Raw genomic sequence first — 25,689 nt, 5'->3', positions numbered from 1 at the left:
AAATATGTGAAATAAATACAGAAAGCATGCTTGGATAGGATTTTTTTGGTGGAAGCAACGGTTGAAATAAGACGAACGATCTATGGAATGAAGTTTTGGGTTGGACTGCAGTACCAAATGATATACGGAAAACAAACCCTGTCCTTTCCTTTTGTGTTATCCCACTATGTGTATGTGTAGCCTTGTGTATTTGTTTTCTTCCTGTCTCTGTGTAGTTTTATAGAATTTTTTCTTCTTCTAATACTAAGCTACATTCACTATGATGAGGAATACTGTTATCCTCAAATATAATTGGTATTAATAATATGTTATTTACCTTGTAAATATGCTTAGGCATTATTTATTCTGTTTTGTTTCAATACTCATGTGTGAAATTAATGTTTCGAAAGCTATTCTCATTATTTTATATATTTACTTATGTCATAATTCCTGTAACACTGATGTATATGTCTATTTCTATTCTTTTGTAAAGCCTGTTTTACTACAAATGTTATCTGTATTGTTATGTTCTTTAATGATGTATTTTGTACCTTTGTAATTGTATTCACTTGTTATAAAATTGTAATTGACACCAGTTCATCAAATTAAGTAACTTGTAAGTTACATTTCACTGCACACTTTTCTGTTGGTCATAGTATATGGACAATATGTGAGAAGTAGGGACTGACAGTGTTTGTACGTGTGTTAACCATTCAGCAAGGGACTGGATAACAGCATTGCTGGTTCTAAAAACATTTCAAAAAAAATTTTTTTGTGAGTGGACAAGTGGTGGTTTATGCACTTGCTATATTCTCCGCAAGACTCTTCGATGGTGATTGTGCACCTGCACAGTCGCAGCAGATGGCTGCTGGCCATCTCTACAAGGACTACAGTGGGTCTACACCTTTGATGATCCACCAATACCATTATTTCTACAAGGACTGCAGTGGGTCTGCACCTCTGGTGGCCCACCAATACCGTAATCTCTACCAGGACTACAGTGGGTCTGCTCTGTGACGACCTACCTTCCAATATTCTTCGAAACTTCGACTGACTCTGTGGTGGGTTTGCTCTGTTGTGGCCCATTACCTGTCAGCATGTCAAGAGTCAGCACTGTCTTTCCGTTGGAAGGACAACACTACTTCTTCAAGACTGTATGGAAATCCACTACTTCTGTGTGCTATTTCTTTTACTAATGAGACTTTGTGAAACAAAACAAACTGTAATTACTATTATGATGAATGATCAGGACTATCTTTATGGACTGTGATAAAATTTTAGCTTTTGACCAACATTGTATCAATAAGTGTGTGCATTTGATTTCTTTGTTATTGTAATTACGATTATGAAAATTTTTTACAAATATGCATTGCACAGTGCCCAAAACAATTGGTAAAATTTTTTGTGGGGAGCATGGGGGCTATGTAAGTAGGCTGTTTAGGTTTTTTTATTGGTAACGCCACCTCTGTATGAAAATCACTGGCTGTACTGTGTGCAGTCTGTGGCTGCTTTGCATTGTTGTAATACTCGCCATTGTAGTGTTAGGCAGCTGGCTGTGAACAGCGCGTAGCGTTGCACAGTTGGAGGTGAGCCGCCATCAGTGGTGGATGTGGGGAGAGAGATGGCGGAGTTTTGAAATTTGTCATGAACTGCTATATATATTATGACTATTGAGGAAAATACATTGATTGTTCTCTATCAAAATCTTTCAATTCCTAACTATGCCTATCAGTAGTTAGTGCCTTCAGTAGTTTGAATCTTTTATTTAGCTGGCAGTAGTGGCGCTCGCTGTATTGCAGTAGCTTGAGTAGCGAAGATTTTTGTGAGGTAAGTGATTTGTGAAAGGTATAGTGTAATGTTAGTCAGGGCCCATTCTTTTGTAGGGATTTTTTGAAAGTCAGATTGCGTTGCGCTAAAAATATTGTGTGTCAGTTTAAGAACAGTCGTGTATAATTGTTAAAAGGGGACGTTTCAGTTTCATCCATGTTCACCAAGTTTCCCTCAAGTGAAGAATGGAATAGCATCTTTGTATTGTGCGTAATACATCGCAGAAATGATCTATGTTTGTCATTCTGTATATAATTTTAGCGGTATTTTTTAGACAAAATAATAATGAGATTTAATAACGCTTCTCCTATTTCCTCAGATATACTCCAAACTACAAAACGAGAGGCATAATGTGTTCCTGTGAATGTTGGCAGCAGTCTGTCACAGTCTGAATGCTATTAGACTGATGATGGACCGAAAATGGTACCTGAATGGGAAGTGTATTATAAAAACACCTATTAGGCAAAATACTGTAATTCTTAAACTGTAGGAGATATTTTAATAAATATCCTTATACAGCTTGAGTTAATGTTATTCATTGAAGATGAAGAGTAATGTGCACTGAGAGCGAGCTATGAAAATGCAGCCCGTGCACGTCCAGGTCCCCTTAAAGAGAAACTGATGCATTTATTGCGTCGTCAGACACTGCCGCCTTTTGGCAGCTATGACATGAAGTTTCGGACATCGACATCTGAGAAAAAAAAATAGTGTCCCTTTAGGCGACAGATAATGTATTTTGTTTCCACATGTTTTATACCAGGATATATCTGGGATTGGTTGATAGGACCCTACCTGAGACAACAACCGGTTTTTCAGGATGCAATTTACAGTAGTTTTGCAGCTATGTGAGAGTAGGGGGGGAGAGCAGCATCAAATTAATCTTCGGACTGAAAACCATAACAACAGCAACAGTATGTCTTGTACGACAGATTTAATGTTTTTAGGAAAAAGAAGATAAGGAATAAAATTTTTATTTATGCTTTCCAGAGTATTATCTAACACATAATCCCATTGTGTTATTTAATCTAAAAAGAAGGAAATTTTGTTTAGCGTAATTTTATTCCTTTGCTCTGAGGCGAAAGGAGTGTATACTCAGATAATCACTCAAATGTATTTAAAAATATTACTGAAGTATACAAGGATAATCGATGTAATGTATAAATGTAATAGTAAAACTCGAATCATCAATACGAAAGCTCGTTTGAACACCGAAGTAGTTTGGTAGTGTTGCTTCCTCCATTCTTGTAATTGATTTAGCGAGTCTGTTACAGGTGGCTCTGCAGTTTAACATGGAATACAAGCCATAGACTAACCTCGCATTTATCACATTAACAGAAATCATTGTCGAACTTGAAAGAAGCGGTAAACATAAGAAAAAAAACAAAAAGAAAAAGCTTCTGACCAACCTCGGATAGAACCCTGTGGCCTAGACTGATACTTACTTTCTGAACCACCGAACAAATTTGAAATGATAAAACTATTTATACTTTCATTAGTTTCTGAAACAGATCGTCTAACATTGATAACGTTAAAAATTACTTGTTGCTTTCCAACGTGAAATATGCATGCATTGTGATAAAGAGTGAAGCTCTACACTGCACGGTACTGCATTGTAGAAAGTCCGCTTTGAAAGGATAACTGAGTGATATGACGGTTGGCGTATGGTGGCAATGGAGAGTGAGCAGGAGATTTTCTGCTTAACAGACTGTAACATAATGCTACAAACCAATGTTGTTGAAATGTAAACTGTTCTAATCTTATCGAACTACAGGTACCTATAGTTACGATTTGCATCAGCTCCGTGGGTAATTTAGTATGACGCCAGCTCCTGCGAAAAGCTCCAGCTGTGATCTGATCAAGCTTGACCTGAAGTTGGTAGCCTAGGACGTCGAAACAGCAGGCAGGACTCGGTGACAAGGAGACTTACTCCCTCCACTGCCTCCACACCTGCCTCGACATCGCATTGGTGACCTTACGGAGAATCTATGCAGCATCTTACCTTCCGGCCAGTATCCTTCCGCCTGGGAATTCAAGGAAAAGTATACATGGTGGTCCACTGATCGTGACCGGGCCAAATATCTCAAAAAATAAGCGTCAAATGAAAAACTACAAAGAACGAAACTTGTCTAGCTTGAAGGGGTAAACCAGATCACCCTATGGTTGGCCTGCTAAATGGCGCTGCCATAGGTCAAACGGATATCAACTGCGTTTTTTAAAATAGGAACCACCAGTTTTATTACATATTCGTACAGTACGTAATGAAATATGAATTTTTTTGTTGGACCACTGTTTTCGCTTTGTGAGAGATGGCGCAATAGTGCATATAATGCCAGTTTACGTTACCGCTGTTGGTGAATGACGCTTCGTCGCTAAATAGAACGAGTGCAAAAAATATGTCATCGTCCCGTAATATCTCTTGTGCCCAGTGGCAGAACTGTACACGACGTTCAAAGTCGTCGCTGTGCAATTCCTCGTGCATAGAAATATGGTACGGGTGCAATCAATGTTGATGTAGCATTCTCAACACCGACGTTTTTAAGAGTCCCGAATCTCACGCAATTTGTCTGCTACTTGGGCTTCATAACTTGTTGCAGGTCGTAGTTGACGTTACACATGTGATTGTATTAACAAAGTAGTAAAAAACATGGACGAGGCCAATAGAAATATGTATGAGGCATGTGATGCGTCGCATTGGCAAGTCTTCCATTTTCGCGATGAGGAGATCAATCGAAGGGTATATGAGCCGTGCTGGTGCTCGCGTTGGTGCTGTTTGTAGGTTTCCACCCTCCATTGCGGGCCAGACCGTATCAGTGTAAGGGTTGTGTTACAAGATTACCATCATATTATTTCACCTGTTTCGTGGTCAATTGCTTGTTTCTTTTAATTAACCTTTGCTTTTATTTGCTGTTTTACAGTAGGTTTCTAAATTTTTTATATAATTGCCGTTCCTGGCGTGTAAGGCCTTCAGTCATGATTGTGGTCATTTGCTATGAAAAATTAATTCGATATTTCTTTTTTAGCAGTAAGCCTTAAAACCTTATCTTCTGCCATTCTTGGCGTCTGATACCTTCTACTGTGTTTGTGGGTTCTTACTTTCAATATTTCAATACCTGTAAGTTGTAATTGCAGCGAGTTCTTAAACATTCTTAATTTACTGTCTTTCTTGGAGTGTAAGGCCTTCAGTCATCATCACAGTGCCTCGTTTTTTTTTTTTTTTTAACTTTATCAGTATCAGGATTTTATGGTGATTTGCTAAATTGTAACGCACTGAAAACACTATTATTTACACTGTCGTTTATTCCTTCATTAATAAAGCGTGGTATTTTTTAATTTATTGTTGAGTCTGGAACTACTTCTTTAATTATAAATGTGTGTAACTGTTAAAGGCAACCAATAGTAAATGATTACGGCCTTCCCTTGACAACCAGGTTTCAATATAGAAACTCACTACACTAAGAAACAGTGGAATCACACAAACGGACGTCGAATCTGGTGGAAGTCACATGCGCTGAAGGAATCAATTTTTGCACGTGACATAACATTTCAATACATGACTAAAAGCGGGATCGAGGTCATCAGCATTCGACGTCGTTATGCTTCGATTCTATATTATGAAAAGTTGAAATGTACAATTGACTTATATAATATTTTGTTTCAGTGGTTGTCTAACATTTATATCCACGTTGCTCAACGTTATTACTTTACTGGGATTTCGGTTTACTGATAAAATGGAAATGCCGTGTGGCTAGGGCCTCCCATTCGACTGGTGCAAGCCTTTTGAGTTGGCGCCACTTCGGAGACTTGCGTGTCCATGGGGATGAAATAACGATGATAAGGGCAACGCAACACCCAGTCCCTGAGTGGAGAAAATCTCCCGACACAGCCGTGAATCGAACTCGGGTCTTTAGGTATGACTTTCGTTGCGCTGATCACTCAGCTACCAGCGGAGGATATTGGGTATGTAAACAACAATGCCATCTCACGTAAACCGTTGTGGACCGTTGTGTAGCAATTACTTCCGTATTCTCTAGATTACTCGAAGTATTCATACGAATTCGTTCTGCGAGTTATTGAGTGTACGAAGCTTCTGTTGTGAATTAAGTATTGCAGTGTTGTATTTTGTGTTTCGAGCACATCTAGCGAAACATTTTAAAGTTCTTGAGGAGCTTTAGAAGCTCTCAGCAAAGCGAACGCCCAGCTTCGGAGGCCAGCTGCATCGTACCCGCAGTAGGTATGAGCTATTGATTTACCATTGTATATTTATTGAGTATACACAGTCATCTCGAGTGAGAATATCTTAAAAGCTAATAAATGAATGTGTATGAGTGGAGAAGTACTGGAAAATTGAAGCATGTGGAGGAGTGTGGTGTGATTACGGAATATGAAGTTCTTAACAGTAGTAACGTGAAATAGCATTTCGTTTTAATTTTTTATGGGGTTTCAAACGTCAGGTGGTTACTTGTAGAGTTAGACCTCCATACTTAATTTTTTTTAAGTTCTTGTGCTTTCATCATGTATTCTCAAATGGACAGCTTAGTTCAACAGTGACAACTTTGTCAAGTGCTCTTTCAGATTCTATCCGTGTGGTTTCACCTATGACGTCCTCTTGACATCATGTCTTTATGTTGCAGAGCGTGTAAGCGGTCTGTTATTAAATGCTATCTGTGTTTGTGTTAGTTACTATTGTAATTTACAAAGTTTGTAAATTATGCTGTTTATTGCAAATATGTCGTGATATACGATGGTGTTGTTTATTGGGGGAGGGGGTAACTTGAGGCCACAGGTTATATTATCAATGGAGAAACTTTTAGCGATTATTGTTTCTTTCTTTCCTGACATATATTTAACTGTTTATTTCTGTATTTCGCACGATATACGATGGTGAGGTTAGGCCGTACCTTAAGAGCAGAAGATAAATTTTTGTGAGTGAAGTGATTAATGATAATTTTTATCATGTTGATTGTTGCAATTCTTTAGCTATTTTTGTAATATGGGAGAATGTCTACGGTGGTATTAGCCGTGAACCTAAGTACATAGTAGAAGTTGTCCTGAGAGGAACGAGTAGTAATGTTAGTCATAATTTTTTAACTTACTAATAGTTGGCTGCTTTTTTTCGAATGTGACACCGCTGAGGGGTAGCGTATATGAAATCGATTGTTTCGTAGGGTTCTTATTGTTGTTGCCAGTGGCTCGCGCTTTTGATGTATGATTCTTTTTGTTCTATGGTACTTTTTGACCTGTTAACGTTCGTTTTTAGTGTGATACCAAATTTTTGAATTTATTTTCGTTCTGTTTATTCTTGAGGAATTTGTGTGTGTTATTTTTCGATAAAGTCGTAGTTATATGGAGTTTTCTTGTGCGTCTTTTCTTTTTTTGTTTTTTTTTGGGGTTTATAATTTTTTGGTTTATTATGGAATAGTTCCAGTGTGTTATTTATTGATTATGTCGTTATATGGGGATGTGTGTGGTATTGCTGTCTTTGTTAGGGCTACATAAGTGCAGCGTATATTTTCTTTTGGTTCATTCTGGAAGAATTTGTGCATGTTATTTTTCTATTATGTTATTATTTTGTGGATGTGTGACTGGTATCCTTGTCTTCGTTTAATCTGTGTAGATTAAGCGAATTATTGGAATCAAATTTTGTGTTTTCGTTATATTTCCGTTGAGTTTAATCTAGAGGAATTTGTGTAAGATATTATTCGATTTTTTCGTTATATTGATCTTAGCTTTATAAACATTTTCTTTTTGTTTCTGCCCAGTCAGTTTCTGCAGCAGTCACGTTACTTCCATTTTATATGCTCTTCGAAAGAACTGCATTATGCAATCACAGCTATAACGGTACATTTTATGAGAGAATGTATGTTTCGGTCGAGGATCAGACCGTCATCAAGCCTAAAAACGATCTCAGCTATGAACTTGCGTAATAGGAATAGCAATTCCGGATGTACAGTGTTCCGTCATTGACATTAACTTGTCATGTCCATTATGTCCATTTAACTTCATAGACATTTTTACCAATGTAATGTCTATACAGATAATACCAATGGTCGTGCTCTCTACTTTTGATAACTGCTATTGCAATATACGCGAAAGCATAGCTGAGACGGTTTTCGGGACCGATGATGGGCCGATTTTAGACCAAATTCGATGGTCCCTAATGAAACGTACCGTCGTAGCTGTCTATTGCACAAGACAGTTGTTAACATTCATTAAAGCTGCACAACGCCTCCACTACAAAATATTTTTTATTTTTGTTTTCGACCGTAATAGTCTATCTTGTTATCGCCTTCTCCAATAATATAATCGGACTGTTAGTAAAAGTTTTCTGTGGTTGTTGTGGTAGACTCGGAGCGGTCTCTATTTACATTAATTTTTACTTTCACAATGAAAACAGTGTAACCGACCTTCCTGTTTCGTCGATTACACTTACATATTGCCTATGATCGTTGCAGGGTTATACTGCTAGACTTATCTTCCGTCTGCGAAGAACAAAACACGTTGGAAACTGGTTACAACTGTGTAGAGTTATACAGAGTTGACTTGGCACCATAATATGAGATTCTTACTTCCCCGGTGCTTAAGGAAATTAAAGCACTATCTCCGAGTATTGTTAACTGCTAGATCACTTGGGGGTTTATTAACTGCACGGACGTTTTCAACATTCAAGACTCCGCTTCATATTTGTCAGTGCTAAAACATGATTATTTCGTCTTACATAGATTCAAATTACTGAGAATTTTCATTGCAGTTCTTGTTTAACCATTGATATCGACGTTCCAGTAGAACGTTGTTCTCTGTAGTTATCGAGGTAGCTGCCTAATGTTGATCGCAGGGTTTGCTAACAAAAATCAGCTTAACTGTGGCGGACCATTGCATAATAATGACTTCCGTATTCTCTGCAGTAGTTGAAGTATCGAAACGAATTAGTTTCTTGAGTTCTTGAGTAAAAGATTCTATAATTTTGATTCAGGCGTTATAGTGTTGGATTTTGTGTTTCGAGAACAAGTTCTTGGGGAGCTTTAGAAGCTTAGAATGAAGCGAACGCTCTGTTTCAGAAGCGAGGTATATAGACTATACTCACCAAGAGGCAAGAGCCATTGATTTGTCACGTATTTATTTTCAGTATACATCTGCAATTAGAACATCGAATAAGCTTTTAGATGACTATGTACGTAGTGGAGAAGTATCAGAATACTGTAGCATTACGAAATAGTGTGATGCGATTTCGCAAAATGTTACTAGTAATGGGACTGAATTGGAAAAGGAAAACAGTCCTCGATTTACATTCCAGTACATTTTTGCAATATGTAATGCAACTTCAAAAAGTTCCGCAAATGTTTGACTTGTAGAGAGAGATATCCTCACTGAGTTTTTGCCAATGTTCAACTGCTGGAATCATGTATTTTCAAATTTATAGCTTAGTTTCACAAATAGAATGGTGTCACCTATCACTCTCCTTTTCGATTACACATACATACGGTATGTCCTATCGTTGGTTCATGCTTTTATCTTCTGCCGTAGGTGAAAAAGAAAAGTCGTAAACAGGTTCCGGCTGTGTAGTGACATACTGAGTTGTCATGGATTTGTAGCAAAAATATTATCTTTTCCTGTCACTTAAGGAAGTACAGTTAATATCTTGGAGCACTGTCAAATGTTAAACCTATTAGCTGTTTATAAGCTGTTTTTAAGTTTTCTTCATGTAGAAACCGATGGGTAAATTTCAACCACAGATATAGTTATTACGTCGTACACGTTACTGTTTAGCTCACATGGCAATGAAGTGTGATTTAGATGTAGGGTTCTCGATGACTGGCACAAAGAAGGGACAGTGCAGCCCTGAGAAAATATACTGACTCGGTAATAAGGATAGCCGTAAAAATCGTATTCTCGTCATATACCGCGGAAGGTATAGCCATCAGATTGTAGCGTAGTTTATTAATTAGTAACTTCATCCCACCACCAACACACATAAAAAACAAATTCTTGTTCCTGCCCCAGGGGAAGATATTCCGCATATCATGCTGTAATAGATGACAGAATCTGAAGTTGTAATATCTGAAGTAGCTGTATAAAAAATGGTTCAAATGGCTCTGAGCACTATGGGACTTAACATCGGTGGTCATCAGACCCCTAGAACTTAGAACTACTTAAACCTAACTAACCTAAGGACATCACACACATCCATGTCCGAGGCAGGATTCGAACCTGCGATCGTAGCGGTCACGCGGTTACAGACTGAAGCGCCTAGAACCGCACGGCCACACCGGCCGGCGAAGCAGCTGTATATCTGAAACTATTGTAGTATTGTAATGACTTGCTAATTAAATTTAGTCTAATAGATAAGCCTTCAGCTAGTTGATATCAAAACAAATTTATTCTCTTCAGAGGAAAAGTACCACTTAATGAACACGCGATTGCTAAACTTCGAATAACTGTTATTGTTTTGATTCATGCTCTACGAATTACTGACACTAAACTAAAGTAACTAATTCTCGACCAGTAAAAAATGTATAAGCTCAGTCAGTTATATAGACTGTACATGTCGTTTTTGATACAAGCAGCTGCTTTTTTACAAAAGCTAAGGTTACAGACATGTCGTCACGGTTCCAGGTTTTTCTTGCGATCGAGTTGTGAGACATTGCTGCAAAACTTACTCGTAGACACGGTCTGGTCATGTCTAATGTGCTGTTTGTTATCGTTACAGCAATGTTCCGCAGCATGAAGAAATTTTTCTCCCGGTGTTTGGGAGGGGAGAAAGACGAGGGTCTGCGACTGGAGAACAACTTGGTTGCTGTTCGCGGTACTGTAAAGGTGAGCCACTCTATATTGCAATGACATAGCACGCAAAGCAGTAAAGTCTGAGAGCTAACTGATTGTACATAACGTGATCAGTTGATATTACAAACTGTCACGATTTACTGTAAATGAATAGTTTTTTGCTATAAACATCCCATGTGACACGTCATTGTAAATAACACGTCTTAGATAGGCATCTCTGCACGAGTGATGATTGTGACGATTATATAAAATACCACCCAACTACCTAACTCCGTCCAACAATTCCTCTGAAGTTCCAAAGGTACTGATCGACCGCCTCGTCATCGTCAGACGATAGACGTCACTGTATGAAGGAGCCTGTGGTTAGCATACTGCTCTTCGGGATCGTGATCAGATACGAAATACCGGCGGCAATGAATGTCACTGATGGATGGATGGATTTCAAAAAAATGGTTCAAATGGCTCTGAGCACTATGGGACTCAACATCTTAGGTCATAAGTCCCCTAGAACTTAGAACTACTTAAACCTAACTAACCTAAGGACATCACACACACCCATGCCCGAGGCAGGATTCGAACCTGCGACCGTAGCAGTCCCGCGGTTCCGGACTGCAGCGCCAGAACCGCTAGACCACCGCGGCCGGCGATGGATGGATTTGTTGATCACTGGAGCGAAGTGGGATGTGCTAGTCACTCAACAGTTCACAATAGTCGTCATTCTAAAACTTGAGTATGATGCCCTTAGAAAAAGCCTTTAGCATGTCAGAGTCGTATATTCTCTGATCTGCAGGGTAGCCTCACGCTGCGTCTCTCGCTGTGTTCCCTGCAGGGCTCCTTTGCTGCATTATGCTGGCTCATTCCCCTGGATCCCACTGGCCCTAGATCCTCTCCTCCGTGTTATTACCACAATATATCCGGACTTGTCGCATTAGGTAAGCTAATGTTGATAATCGAACCTGAATGCTGTTTAAACAATTCTGACAATTGTATTGAAGCCCATTAAACTTAACACTGACCCCAGACATGGACAGTTGATTCTAACCATTTATCATTCCGGGAAATTGGGTGTGGTATTTGTTAACACTGAGCAAATAACTATGTGAGAGGCTTGAGAAAGGTAACATCCCTCTCCAGTTGTAAAGAATTATGGTGAAAAATATTCTGGGGCAGAGGCGCACTTAATATGCTGCCAACGCGATCGACTGGTTGAAGACGACATTGCAGACCATCTGGTTGCCCAACCAGTTACCTGCTGACCGTGTTTAATATGAGACTGACCAAAGGAAATGTACAGTGTAGTCAGAGAACAGAGAAACAGGAACTGTTAGCAAAACTTGTTACAGTCCCATTTACTTTTCTTTACAGACAAAGAAAGAGGAGGAGCTCGTAATAAAAAGACCGTGGCTCAAGAAGTTACATTGTAGGCCTCTGTCATTCCAGTTCAACTCATAATACGTAGGATAATGGTAGTGAATGTCGGAAGAACTGATTTCTAGCTGATACTACAGATAGTCAGTGAATACTCACTATCACTGCCTCTAGGCCAAAAATTCGAAATAAATGTAAGAATTTGTAACACATGTATATGTAAAGAACTAGTGCTACCTCTGAATTACCAAGCATGCTCTACGACTAATCAAACTATTAAGTTCTTTTCCTTACAGGAGCGTCAGTTCACCCTGGACTCGTTTTTTGAGGAGATACTACAGAAGCGGCTGCAGGAAGAGAAAGAAGTCCTTTCTGTTTCGGTGAGTGTAAATTACAACAGTAGTAGGAATAGTAGCATTTGGTTTCAAAGTGAATTTCTCGTTTTATCACTACATGAAAACTTACTCTCGAATATGATACTAGAAACTGGTCTGCTTCCGGGTATTAGGCCGAATTGTTGTGTTCATTTTGTGCACATTACTTCGACGGACGTCCCAGCGATCAACTTCGTGTGCTGCGAACTTTGCACTAATGTGTTCTCGGTGCTTGGACTCAAACCAGTCAGGGGACGTCACACGACCTGAAGAAGATGGGTCTGTCAGTTACTGAAATGTTGACCATAAAGCAGGAACAACAACACGGCATAACCTCAGAAGCACATCATTAACCATTCGTGCCCAGAAAAATGTTAAAGATAATGGGATATTAGATATTTGTTAGTATTAATTGTTGCTGAGACATCACACGACTGGTGTTTCTTGGATATTAAATTGAGTTACTAGATATTAAATACCGATACCTGTACACTGCTAAATTTATGACAAATGTAACACTTCGTAACACTTTTATATGATAGAAACTAGTATTAATTTTGGATTACTGCACATGTTGGGTGACATAAAACTAATAAGTTATTTTCCAACAGGAGCGTCAGTTCACTTTGGACGCCTTTTTTGAGGAGATTCTGCAGCAGCGGCTGCAGGAAGAGAAAGAAGTCCTTTCTGTTACGGTGAGTGTAAATTACAACAGTTGTAGGAATAGTAGCATTTGGTTTCAAAGTGAATTTTTCGTTTTCTCATTACATGATAACTTACTCTCGTAGATGGTACTAGTTCCTGGTCTGCTTCCGGGTGTTAGATCGTATTGTTGTGTTCATTTTGTGCACAATACTTCAACGGACGTCCGAGCCATCAACTTCATGTGCTGCGAACTTTGCGGTAATGTACTCTCTGCTTGACTCATATCAGTCAGGAAACGTCTCACGATCTGAAGAAAATGGCTCGGTCACTTGTTGACATGTTGACCGTAAAGCAGGAACAACAACACGGCATAACCTCAGAAGCACATCATTAACCAGTCGTACACAGAAAATGTTAAAGATAATGGGATATTAGTTACTTGTTAGTATTAATAGTATCTGAGATGTGAAACGAATTGTGTTAGTTGGATACTAAATTGAATTACTATATTCTTAATTTCGATACCTGAACCGTGCTAATTTGTGGTAAATGTTACAATTCGTTATACTTTTATATGACAGGAACTAGCACAAATTGTGAATCACTTCACATGTTAGATAACATGAAAGTAATAAGATCTTTTCCAACAGGAGCGTCAGTTCACACTGGACGCCTTTTTCGTGGAGTTGCTGCAGAGACGGCTGCAGGAGGAGGATTAAGGCGGTGCTGTTACGGTCTGTGTAAAGGACAACAGATATAGGTTTCTAAGTGTACTTCTCGTTTCATGATCACATGGTAGCTCCCTTCAGAAGGGGAATCTTCAAGATATTATTCGAGTTAGAGTTTTACGATTTTTAATATAACTGAAATGGTGTGAGTTTAGATATATCACCATGGCTACAAAATTCTTTGGTCGACCCATAAACTTTCTCGGTACCCATAGTCTGCTGTTCTTTTATACCAATTGTGAACTCTGATCAGATACAAAATACTTTCGCGGCATACGTATCTTTTAGCTCTAGTATTGGTAGGATATACTTAAACTCAAGAATCAATGGTACATACAATACCGTTGCCTACACTTTCAGATGAGGGAGAGCCTTTCAGAAAACATTCTCCTATGTCCCCTCCCGCCCATAACAGTTATCAAGTTCTCAGCGCAGTTTCACCTTCAGCCTCCCACGATTACACTTGGTATTTTAATCCCATTTATTATGCTGCATGATCGTTTATTTTTCTGTCTCGTATTTATCCTTGAAGCTCTCCGAATTTGAACTGAATTTTTACACAACTTGTTTTAAGAAACTCTACTATTTTGGTATGAATGGATTTAGCAACAGTCACAATTCTCTCCGTTCCTTAATGATTACAGTTCAGGTGAGGATAATACATTCTGCGTGAGATATCGACTAACCCACAAATATTCTGATCCTTATAACAACTATCTACCATCTGATGCAATAATTTAGTAGATCATTTCACCACAATAGATCACACTCCGGGAGGAGTAAATAGGCAAACATTCACTGTCGATAATTTTCATATTTGCGATAATTAGTATTCTAGGGTTCATGAGTTGGCGCGATAGAAACATCCCTTCTATGGATACAGAAAATGACCATTTATTAACATGTGGTCCTACGATAATTTAGCACTTTCCTTTGCAGATGTCATATCAACTCACCATAATAGGGCGACGTTTATAATTTTGAAATTTATATTTGTCGGCAGATCACTCCGGTGTCCTCCGCGCCCACCTAGGAGGTCTGTACATCACACCGCGCAGCTCTTGAGAGCCGCCATGCCAGACGCTGAATGTGTTGACGCGTGGCTACCCACGCGACGCCTGGAGAAGACCGTCTGCCTGCTAAAATGTGCGACCGCGATACCGCGGCCAATACCACCTAAAACCACAGTTACCAATCGAATAAACCTTTGGATTGATGATATAACAAGTCTCGTTATTTGTTTTATTTGCAACAGGCGGCGTTGTGGTAATGTAGACGGCCATGCAAAGAATTGCCGTGGCGGTGCGGATTGTTGTTCGGCACACGCCATGCAAGAAGAGCACATTTTCGTAATCGCAGCATCGATTCCAAACCAAGTACAGTGCTGACGAGCAAGTTGTTTCGTTCGCACTATACCCCAATGTCCTTGGTGAAGAAGCCGTAAGACAGAGGACTGTAACGAACGTGGGACCACGACTCTGGACTGATCATTATCAGAACGCAACAACAAAACACCCCGTCGTACAAAAAGTCTCTCCTTGTGAGCAAAAAATCTGCGAACCAACGGATGCTCGATCCGTGACTTTGACAAGGGCCAATTGCGTAGCAACAAAACGCAAAACAGTAGCAAGGACAGGGTCAGCAGCTGTGGCGGTAGCCACACGACGAAAATCAATCGGAAACGATTCGACCACGTCAACGGTTTCCGAATCAATGAACATGCAAGCAAGTTCGGAAGAATCGAATGCTTTATCCTCAGCAACAGGCAAACGGGACAACGCATCAGCGTTTCCGTGCTTAGCAGTGGACCGATACAAGATATCGTAGCGGTACTGCGAGAGGAAAATTGACCAGCGAATGAATTTCTGCACTGTACGTGGAGGTGCAGGCTTGTTCGGATGAAAAAGCGATGTCAAAGGTTTGTGGTCTGTGATGATGGTAAAGGGACGACCATACAAGAAATCATGGAACTTAGTAACACCAAATACGAGAGCCAAAGCTTCTTTCTCTATCTGTGAATAATTTCTTTGCGCAGATGAGAGCAATTTTGACGCAAAGGCAATAGGGCGATCATGCAATCCATCTTTGTGCGCAAGCACAGCACCGATCCCGAAATCCGATGCATCTACCATCAACAAAAGGAGTTTCTGGGGATCGAATGGCGTAAGGCAAGTATTTGAAAGCAACGCCGATTTCAACTGGCGAAAGGCGCGTTCGCATTCCGTCGTCCAGACGAACGGAACACCTTTACGGCGTAAGCGATGAAGCGGAGCTGTAATGGAAGAGGCATTGCGCAGAAAGCGATGATAATAATTAACTTTACCCAGCACACTCCGTAGCTGCTTCAAGTTCTGTGACGAAGGCAAGTCCTGTATGGCACGGAGGTGCTCTGGACTCGGATGTATGCCTTAGGCATTGATTACATGTCCCAGATATGGTAAGTCACGAGCAAAAAACACACATTTGGCCTTCCGCAAGCGAAGACCATTTTGTCGCAAGACCTGAAATAATGTGCGGAGGTTGGCTAAATGTTCGGCTTCTGTCTTTCCGGAGATCACAATATCGTCCAGATAGTTTGCTGCAGTAGGGACCGATGCACAAACAGTTTGTAAATATTGCTGAAACAATGCAGGGGCGGATGCACACCCGAATGGCAGTCTTTTGAATCGGTACAAACCAAGATGCGTGTTAACCACCAAGACGCGCTGGGAGTCTTCGTCCACAGATATTTGCAAGTACGCATCTGCTAGGTCCAACTTTGAAAAATATTTTCCTGGGCACAGTTTGTCAAAAAGATCTTCCGGGCGGGGCAAAGGAAAAGTTGCAGTCACAAGTTGTGGATTCACAGTTGCCTTGAAGTCCGCACAAAGTCTCAGTTTTCCGGAAGGTTTTGGCAAAATTACTAAGGGTCAGGCCCAGAGAGAAGCCTGCACACGTTCAATGACACCTTGAGATGCTAAATCGTGTAATGTTCTTGCGACCTCATCACGCAATGCGTGGGGAACATTGCGCGCTCTGAAAAATTTCGGTTGCGCGTTTACTTTCAGTTCCAAATGTGCTGCATAGTTCGTAGCGCAACCAAGGCCCGGTGCAAAAATGTCTGCAAATTCTTCACATGGACTAGAAACACTGGCTGAAGGCACAGTCTGGTTCACTGATAGGACCTGATTGACTATGGGCAAGTTAAACAACTGAAATAAATCTAAACCAAACAAGTTCACTGCCGTAGAAGAACGAAGAACGTAAAATGACACAAGTTTTGTTTGTCCCTTGTATGTGGCAAGAAGGCGGCACTGTCCTAACACAGGGATATTCTGTCCTGAATAACTATTGAGCTGAACATTTGCGGCACGCAACGGAGGTGCGCCCAGTTGTTTGTACGTGGCGTGATTGAGCAATGAAACTGCAGCTCCGGTATCGAGCTGGAATGGTATCACTTTGCCTTCAAAGTCCAAGTCTACAAAAAGTTTATTGTCCTGCTGACGACAAGAGCGACTTGCACGTGCAATTTGAACGGATACAGGTACAGAAGCACTTGCGACTTTACGGGATTTCCGGCGACGTCGACGGACACTTTTTGTGGGACGAACACAGTCACTGTTAGATAAAGTATGTGCGGGACTAACACAGTCACTGTTAGATAAAGTGGCACTGGACGGGGTGGAATTAACTACATGAATGTCCACGGGCGAAGGTCCATGAGCCTGATTGTCCGTGGTTCGATTCCGGCGCGAAGCAAAGGGCCTGGAATAGTTTTGATTGTCTGATCTTAGCTTTTTCTGGCAAACACTTTGAACATGGCCTTTCTTATGACAGTAAAAGCAAATAGCTTGGCGTGACAGGCAATTTTCACGCGAATGTCTAGTTGCACACCACGGGCATGATTTGAGCACGGCATTGGCATGCTTACGCGGCACACGTATTTGCGAGCTAGGCTGCATCTGCGCGGACGTGCGCGAGGGCCGCTTAGCGTCCCGTGCTGCGCGCCCGGCGGGCCGGTTAATGTGACACACTGCTGGCGAAGTTTCAAATGATTCCTGAGCAAAGTCAAGTGTGTCTTGCCTTTCCAATATGTCTATCACCTGTTGAAGGGAGGGATTAACTAGTTTCAAAATCTGTTCCCGTATGCGAACATCAGAAACGTTCTGTGCTATTGCATCACGCACTATAGTATCTGAATAAGGGAGTCCACAGTCACATTCAAATGCACAATCCCTAGTAAGTCCTTGCAAAGTTGCAACCCACTCCCTATTAGTCTGACCGGCCGTTCGTTTTGTACGAAAGAATGTATACCTTTTTGCAACTACATTAACTGTTTCTTTGAAATAGGCATCTAAAGCCGACAAAATTTCTTCGTAGGACAGAGTTGCTACGTCGCGTCGGGGAAACAATTTCACTATCACACGGTAGGTGGACACACCGACACACGAAAGCAAAAACGGCTGCCGCTCATTACCTTGAATTCTGTAGGTGGCGAGATGAAATCCAAATTGGCGTGACCACTCCGTCCAAGATTCCTGGGTGGAATCAAAATTACGGAAGGATGGTGCAACTGCGTGTTGTGGCTGCAGTAGCGATGAAGCAGCGGCGGCCGCATCGTTTTGCAGCGCACGTTGACCCTGGACGAGCTGTCCAAGGGCATCCAATAAGCCCTGCGTCTGCTGATTCTGCAAGCGATAAAATTCGGACAGTACATCTGGAGATTGTGGCGAAGCCATGACAAGCAAATTAGTGCAAATTAGAAAGAACACGTTTACTCGCGTCGCCAATGTAGTGGGACTGACAAGGCAGCCAGTCCACAATGACGGGTAGCCGAAAGGCACACGTACACACACGCCAACTGCCGCGAAGTCTGGAACAGGATTCGTAATGAATGCGGTAAAGAAAAGAACGTAGCTACTAGAACACTTAACTTTTACTTCCTCCTTTGGTATACAGCATTCTTGATGATACAAGTGAGACTCATTAAGATACATGCAAAGTTACAAATGGTTAATGGCGCCTTGCTAGGTCGTAGCCATTAACTTAGCTGAAGGCTATTCTAACTGTCTCTCGGCAAATGAGAGAAAGGCTTCGTCAGTGTAGTCGCTAGCAACGTCGTCGTACAACTGGGGCGAGTGCTAGTACGTCTCTCGAGACCTGCCGTGTGGTGGCGTTCGGTCTGCGATCCTGACAGTGGCGACACGCGGGTCCGACATGTACTAATGGACCGCGGCCGATTTAAGCTACCACCAAGCAAGTGTGGTGTCTAGCGGTGACACCACATATACCATAACTACCCTCTGCCACACAATATAATGTAGCTTAAGTGCAGATGTAGACGTTAAAGTTTCCCTCAAATTCCGCTGACAATTTCGTGGTTTGTAAAGTTCTGTCAAACGATGGGATCACCTGGGCTCAGAGCTATGCAAGTATATATTTTCTGTCTAACGTGCCATGGATCTACTTTGATTATTTCTATTACAGCTAGGTATGTAGCCGAATCAGGAGCTTATTACCAGCAGTCCGTTACGTTCTTCCTATATTAGGTCGTAATGCTGTTCCGATTAAGGGATCATGGTTACATGGTTGTAATACATTGTAATGCTTCAATAAGGAAACGAGTATTTGATGTGAGTATATCTTGACGTCCAGACAGCCATTGAACCTATTTGTTGCCGAGAATATACTGCAAATGTATTTCGTGTATCATATAACGGCTGTAGTCGCTGCAGTTCGAGTATCTTCGGACATGGATGCGTGCTTGTCCGAAGGAACCTTGCATCGTAATTGGGAATGACACAAGCACTGCAGTATCGCATTTATACGCCGGCACGGAGCAATTGACTTTCAAGGAAAATGTCTCCTCTGTACGGGAATATTCGAGGGTCATTCAATGATAAAAGAGACTAATTGGTCTGGAGAAACAAAAGAAAAAACGTTTATTTTTACAAAACAATACTTTTTCTACATTTCAACATAATACCCTTGAACATTTATGCACTTATTCCAACGGGCTACAAGGTTTTTTATTCCGGCTGCAAAGAACTCTTTATCTTGATGTTTGAACCAATTTCCGACAAAATTTTTCACGTCCTCGTTGTCCTGCAACCTCTTCCCACGTAATGCCTCCTTCAGTGCACTAAACAAATGGGAATCACTAGGTGCTAAATGAGGACTGTAAGGCAGTACTTCCCAGCCCATTTTGCCGATGGTTTCACGGGCTAGATGAGCAATATGAGGACTTGCGTTGTCTTGCTGGAGAATCACACCTCTCCTCTCAGATCCACGACGTCTCTCTCTCATGGCTGGCTTCATTTTGTTTAAAAGCAAATAGGAGTATTATTGGCTGTTCATTCTACGCTGCTCTTCGTATAATCACAAGAAACTTGACCTTCAGCATTCCAAAACAACGTCAACATCACTTCTCCTGCAGATGCTTGGCTTTGAATTTTTTCTTAACTCCTGAGTTGGTGTGCTTCCACTCGACGCTTTGTCTTTTTGATTCTGACTCATAATAGTGAACTCAAGTTTCATCAAAAGTTAAAAGTTTGCTGAAGAAGTGCTCACCTTTTCTTTCATAACGTTCCATTAGCTCTGTGCACACTCTCAACCTAGTTTCGTAGTGTAGCCGCTTCTACTCCTTTGGGACCCATTTTGCACATGTTTTGCGGTACTTCGGCTTGTTACAGTTAATGTTATGAACTATGTCAGCACTAACTTGAACCTTATCAACTATCATTTCCCGGTCACAAGGGCGGTCGGCACGAATAATGTCATCAACGCGACTTTCAAGTGAGGAAGTGGAAACTGCAACAGGTCGGCCAGAACGGGTTGGTCTGTCACTGAGTCGAGAAAATTTTTGAACTGCTCTACACACTTATAAAAATTTTATCGATTTATACAACGCTCTTCATAAACTTAAGACAGTCTATAGTATATATTCTCTTCTTTCTCGCCTTCAGCAAGAAAGAAAACGAACAACAGAACGTTGCTCAACTTATGTGGACGTTTGAAGCGGACTCGCCATCTTGAGATGTATTTTTGACGTTAAAAACAAAACAACTTTTATACATCAGCTGATCAGGACTCATCCTAGTGATACCAACTCATAGCCACGAAAGTATCAAACTTGCCGTACTAACAGTTTTTCCCCAGACCATTTTGTCTCTTTAATTATTGACTGACCCTCGTACATAGTGGACGTACGGGTACAGGATTTAGACATGTGGCTCACGATCTATCGTAGTTCGGGCCTGGCCATGAGTTCTGCTCGGATAGTCAAACGATAAGGTGACCGCTCGCGATAAGCCGGAAATCCGGTTTTGAGTTCCGGTCAGGCAGAGGCTTTCACTGTCGTCATTCTATTATACAGCTGATGGTTGTCCATATTCGCAACTGTGAATAAATTTCTTGCATTTCATAACGGCTGTAGTCGTCGAAGTGCCTATTCCTTAGGACATGCATGCATGTCCGAGGGAATTTTTCACTGTAATTCGGAAGAACATGGGCACTGTAGTATCGTGTTTATCCGCCGACACCGGGCAAGCGAGTTTAAAGTAAAATGTGTCCAACGAACGTCATTATACATAATGGATGTCCGAGGACAGGATGTAGACACATGGCTAACGACATGCGGAATAGTGATTTTGTATGTCCATGCTATTGGCAGGAGGTCTTTGGGAAGACGGCCGTTTACTATTGCGACAAAATAAAACACCTACAGCCGTCCTTATGATTTTATTTTATTTTGTTACAACCAGTTCCAGCGCTTCAATGCGCCATCTTCAGGCTGTTGTTGATGTGGTATTCAATGCGCCATCTTCAGGCTGTTGTTGATGTGGTATAGGTTGATATGATCCTTTTATATATCACATCAGTTGCCAGCATAACTGGATACTCAGATAATGAGTCAGCACTCCAACCATCAACTGCCGACTGACTGACTGACGAAAACTCAGGAACTGTGTCTAATAAATTGGACTAATATGCAGAGATTCAAAAAATTAAAGTAATTTGTAAGCCTTGCTTTTTCGAGTAGCAGTTTATAGTTTACCTTCATGGGAAATGTTTCCGCCAAATCTTCCACTTTTCGCTTTTGTTTTTCTTATGTCGATCTATTCCATTTTCAGTTTTCTTGTTAACTAGACTTGAAGAAATAGTTTCTTTAATAGGGAAAGGGTTAAGTCTATTTGCTATCTTTCTTCTTTTTATTAAGACCTGCAAAATAAAACTATTTTTGGAAACAATAGCAGTTTATGGTACTTTTGTCTTAATACTTGTGGAATAATAAAATGCACAATGTCCAGTCCACAGCATGTTGAAACAATATAACGAACCTTCCTTTAAGCTAATTCATCTGGGAAGGAAAGTTTATAAACAAATCTCTCGTATATCCACTAATGTAGAGACACCCTCGATTCTATCATTAGCTGCATGTACACCAGTGTTTGGCCACTTTCCATCAGAATTGACAGTTAATGCAGACATCCCGTATTGCCCTTTCGTGTTCAGTTATTTTCACATTTCTTATGTATGTCTATGCAATAATTAATAAAGATTTTGTACAAGAATATTTCTTTTCTTGTCCTACCACACGACTTGGTTTCTTTGGTGTCCAACGATGATTTAGATTCACTCTCACTGCCAAAAGTATCTACAAAATATTTGCAGGATCACTTCTTCCTCGTCTTCCAAATACACCCAGAGCGACTTCTGTCAGTAAAATACTATCAGTCAAGGTCACCTCTTATATGCACTGAAACACATGGATTATGGCAGACGTGGGGTGTGTTACAATTACAGTACAGTAAATCACAGGAGAGGGTATTGACTTCAGCTACCTTAAATACAGCTTTATACTTACTGATTATTGCAAAATTTGGCTTCATAACCACAGAGCAAAGGCGATATGCATTTTTACCAGTCGGATGTGTTGATAACATAGAATACTGATAAACTGCGGCTGTCACTACTTCTTATATACTGAATTTCGTTGGCATTCTCCATAAATGAGAAGCATATCGACTTGTTCTTCGAAGGAATACATCATTCACATTTGCTTGATTCAACGATACTAGTCTTACCGTTCCTATTAGAGTTGTATTGCGAAACCGTGGAATGGTGTTTACATGTCAATGGCACCTTGGATGCATACGCCGTATTTGGTGAATATTTACTGTTTGCACGATATACGAGAGAGAATGTCAGAGCATGTCCTTCGATAAATGCCGAAGTGATAAGGAATACCACTCAGTCGGTGATAAGAAGATTGCAGCACTGCATTGATACCAATTGGCATCACTTCGAATGCCTTCTGTAACTGGTCGTTCATGCCACCTTTTTCACCTTCGTTGACCTTCAAATACATTACTAATACAAAATGGCGCTGAGCACTATGGGACTTATCATCTGAGGTCATCAGTCCCCTAGAACATAGAACTACTTAAACCTAACTAATCTAAGGACATCACAAACACCCATGCGCGAGGCAGGATTCGAACCTGCGAAATAAGCGGTCGCGCGGTTCCAGACTGAAGCGCCTAGAACAGCGCGGCCACATCGGTCGGCCATCGCTGTTACATGTCATTGGATTCGTCTCGATAGCCACTATCAGATAATAAGTACCAAACTATGGCATCTCATGTAAAGAAACAAAGTTGACCTTCTTATCTCTGACGCGACCCCATCTAGCATCAAAAAATCAACGTCATATTATGGCCCCCGTTGTCCTATACATCTTTTGTCCCACAGTCATCTCAGCCTCGGGCATGGATGTGTGTGATGTCCTTAGGTTAGTTAGGTTTAAGTAGTTCTAAGTTCTAGGGGACTGATGACCACAGATGTTAAGTCCCATAGTGCTCAGAGCCATTCGATCCATCATGTTGATTGATGCAATTCTTCAGCATTTTGTGTTTTCGATATATTTCCGTTGAGTGTATTCTAGAGGAATTTGTGTAAGATATTATTCGATTTTTTCGTTATATTGATCTTAGCTTTATAAACATTTTCTTTTTGTTTCTGCCCAGTCAGTTTCTGCAGCAGTCACGTTACTTCCATTTTATATGCTCTTCGAAAGAACTGCATTATGCAATCACAGCTATAACGGTACATTTTATGAGAGAATGTATGTTTCGGTCGAGGATCAGACCGTCATCAAGCCTAAAAACGATCTCAGCTATGAACTTGCGTAATAGGAATAGCAATTCCGGATGTACAGTGCTCCGTCATTGACATTAACTTGTCATGTCCATTATGTTCATTTAACTTCATAGACATTTTTACCAATGTAATGTCTATACAGATAATACCAATGGTCGTGCTCTCTACTTTTGATAACTGCTATTGCAATATACGCGAAAGCATAGCTGAGACGGTTTTCGGGACCGATGATGGGTCGATTTTGGACCAAATTCGATGGTCCCTAATGAAACGTACCGTCGTAGCTGTCTATTGCACAATACAGTTGTTAACATTCATTAAAGCTGCACAACGCCTCCGCTACAAAATATTTTTTATTTTTGTTTTCGACCATAATAGTCTATCTTGTTATCGCCTTCTCCAATAATATAATCGGACTGTTAGTAAAAGTTATCTGTGGTTGTTGTGGTAGACTCGGAGCGGTCTCTATTTACATTAATTTTTACTTTCACAATGAAAACAGTGTAACCGACCTTCCTGTTTCGTCGATTACACTTACATATTGCCTATGATCGTTGCAGGGTTATACTGCTAGACTTATCTTCCGTCTGCGAAGAAGGAAACACGTAGGAAACTGGTTACAACTGTGTAGAGTTATACAGAGTTGACTTGGCACCATAATATGAGATTCTTACTTCCCCGGTGCTTAAGGAACTTAAAGCACTATCTCTGAGTATTGTTAACTGTTAGATCACTTGGGAGTTTATTAACTGCACGGACGTTTTCAACATTCAAGACTCCGCTGCATATTTGTCAGTGCTAAAACATGATTATTTCGTCTTACATAGATTCAAATTACTGAGAATTTTCATTGCAGTTCTTGTTTAACCATTGATATCGACGTTCCAGTACAACGTTGTTCTCTGCAGTTATCGAGGTTGCTGCCTAATGTTGATCGCAGGGTTTGCTAACAAAAATCAGCTTAACTGTGGTGGACAATTGCATAATAATGACTTCCGTATTCTCTGCAGTAGTTGAAGTATCGAAACGAATTAGTTTCTTGAGTTCTTGAGTAAAACGTTCTATAATTTTGATTCAGGCGTTATGGTGTTGGATTTTGTGTTTCGAGAACAAGTTCTTGGGGAGCTTTAGAAGCTTTGAATGAAGCGAACGCTCTGTTTCAGAAGCGAGGTATATAGACTATACTCACCAAGAGGCAAGAGCCATTGATTTGTCACGTATTTATTTTCAGTATACATCTGCAATTAGAACATCGAATAAGCTTTTAGATGACTATGTATGTAGTGGAGAAGTATCAGAATACTGTAGGATTACGAAATAGTGTGATGCGATTTCGCAAAATGTTACTAGTAATGGGACTGAATTGGAAAAGGAAAACAGTCCTCGATTTACATTCCAGTACATTTTTGCAATATGTAATGCAACTTCAAAAAGTTCCTAAAATGCTTGACTTGTAGAGAGATATCCTCACTGAGTTTTTGCCAATGTTCAACTGCTGGAATGATGTATTTTCAAATTTATAGCTTAGTTTCACAAATAGAATGGTGTCACCTATCACTCTCCTTTTCGATTACACATACATACGGTATGTCCTATCGTTGGTTCATGCTTTTATCTTCTGCCGTCGGTGAAAAAGAAAAGTCGTAAACAGGTTCCGGCTGTGTAGTGTCATACTGAGTCGACATGGATTTGTAGCAAAAATATTATCTTTTCCTGTCACTTAAGGAAGTACAGTTAATATCTTGGAGCACTGTCAAATGTTAAACCTATTAGCTGTTTATAAGCTATTTTTAAGTTTTCTTCATGTAGAAACCGATGGGTAAATTTCAACCACAGATATAGTTATTACG

The sequence above is a fragment of the Schistocerca nitens genome, chromosome 7, assembly GCF_023898315.1.
Source record: "Schistocerca nitens isolate TAMUIC-IGC-003100 chromosome 7, iqSchNite1.1, whole genome shotgun sequence".
NCBI lineage: Eukaryota > Metazoa > Arthropoda > Insecta > Orthoptera > Acrididae > Schistocerca > Schistocerca nitens.
This window is presented reverse-complemented; position numbering follows the sequence as displayed.